Raw genomic sequence first — 2,368 nt, forward strand, 5'->3', positions numbered from 1 at the left:
TATGGAGATGCTGATTTCATTTTCCAGCAGGACTTGGCACCTGCCCACACTGCCAAAAGCACCAAAAGTTGGTTAAATGACCATGGTGTTGGTGTGCTTGACTGGCCAGCAAACTCACCAGACCTGAACCCCATAGAGAATCTATGGGGTATTGTCAAGAGGAAGATGAGAGACACCAGAAGGAGGCCCAACCAAGTATTGAGTGCATAGAAATGAACATACATTAAAATATCCTTTTTTTTTAACTTTTTCACAATATTCAAATTTTCTGAGACACTGAATTTTGGGTTTTCATTATCTGTAAGCCATAATCATCAAAATTTCAAGAAATAAAGGCTTGAAATATTTCACTCTATGTGTAATGAATCTATATAATATATGGGTTTCACTTTCTGAAATGAGTGACAAAAAATGTTGACCTTTTTCATGATATTCCAATTTTTTTAGATGTACCTGTAGCTGTCGCAAATGCCCATTTCAAATCTAATTTACATAAATTTAAGATTCAAAAATCGACATGGAATGGAACTCATTTCCACTGTAGCATATGAACTGTTCAGATCATTTAGTCAGATTTACTGAATAGAAAGTGCTGTTATATGTGCTGTGCTGGCTAGTGCATTTACAGTGGGTACGGTTGTATTCAGACCCCCTTACATTTTTCACTCTTTGTTATATTGCAGCCATTTGCTAAAATCATTTAAGTTAATTTTTTTCCTCATTAATGTACACACAGCACCCCATATTGACAGAAAAACACAGAATTGTTGACATTTTTGCAGATTTATTAAAAAAGAAAAACTGAAATATCACATGGTCCTAAATATTCAGACCCTTTGCTCAGTATTTAGTAGAAGCACCCTGTCACGGCAGAGAAGAGTCAGGATCCAAGTGTGAGTGCAAAGGTAAGGTTTATTTAGTAATCACAATAACGGAGACACAAGGTGATAATCCTCGGGTCCTGGTCAGAATCAGAGCTCCACTGAGAAATCCCCTCAATCACTGCGTTGACCAAACCAAGGAGAAGGCGGAAGATCCGTACCCTGACTGAGCGAGAACTGGAAACAGAGAACTGACAGGGAGACAGGAACATGAGAATAACGAACCGACAAACACACATTGAACAGAGCGACCTATAAAGGACTCGCTAACGAGTTGCAGCTGGCACGCTCTGATTGAGCACCAGCTGCAAACACTAACGAATGACGTACGCACATACACCCACATGACAAGACGCAGAAAGACGCCTGTGGATCACCTTGAACTTGAAGGGTTGCAATGCTAGATACCAACGGGTGATCCGCGCGTTGGTATCCTTCATGCGGTGGAGCCACTGCAGGGGCGCGTGGTCCGAGCAGAGGGTGAACTCCCGTCCCAGGAGATAATAACGGAGGGTGAGGATGGCCCATCTGATTGCCAGACATTCCTTCTCAATGGTGCTGTACATCGTCTCCCTCTTTGAGAGCTTCCGACTGATGTACAGCACCGGCCGTTCCTCCCCCTCTATCTCCTGGGACAGGACCGCTCCCAGCCCCCTGTCCGACGCGTCGGTCTGCAACAAAAAGGGGAGAGAAAAGTCAGGGGAGTGCAGGAGCGGCCCGCCACACAGAGCAGCCTTTACCTGGGTGAAAGCCTGCTGGCACTGCTCCGTCCACTGGACCGGGTCTGATGCTTCCTTTTTAGTGAGGTCAGTCAGCGGGCTGGTGAGGTCTGAATACTTAGGTACAAACCTTCTATAATATCCCGCCAGCCCCAGGAACTGGCTCACCTCCTTTTTGGTCTTGGGTCTTGGACAGGTCGCAACGGCCGCCGTCTTATCAATTTGGGGACGCACCTGCCCGTGGCCCAAGTGGAAGCCCAGATACCTTACCTCCACCCGCCCAACCGCACACTTTTTCGGGTTGGCCGTCAGCCCGGCCTCCCTCAGCGACCGCAGGACCGCCCGCAGGTGCTGCATGTGCCGCATGCGGTCGGAGGATCCGGTCCATGAGTCGCTGAAAGGTGGCCAGGGCCCCGAACAACCCGAAAGGAAGTGTTACAAATTGGTGTAATCCAAACGGCGTGGTGAAGGCCGTCTTTTCTTTGGACATTGGAGATAAGGGGATCTGCCAATATCCCTTCGTTAAATCCAGTGTTGAGTAAAATCGAGCAGCGCCCAGCCGATCAAGCAACCCGCGGACCCGCGGCATTGGATACGCGTCGAACTTCAACACAGCATTCACCTTGCGATAATCCACACAGAACCGGATCCGTTTTAGCGTTTTAGGCACTAAAACTATAGGGCTCGCCCAATCACTGTTGGATTCCTCTATTACCCCCATCTCTAGCATTGCGTCTAATTCAGTCTGGACTACGTTTTTTGTGTTCA

This window comes from Sinocyclocheilus grahami, unplaced genomic scaffold, assembly GCF_001515645.1.
Source record: "Sinocyclocheilus grahami isolate Dianchi unplaced genomic scaffold, SAMN03320097.WGS_v1.1 scaffold106.1, whole genome shotgun sequence".
In the NCBI taxonomy this organism is placed as follows: Eukaryota; Metazoa; Chordata; class Actinopteri; order Cypriniformes; family Cyprinidae; genus Sinocyclocheilus; species Sinocyclocheilus grahami.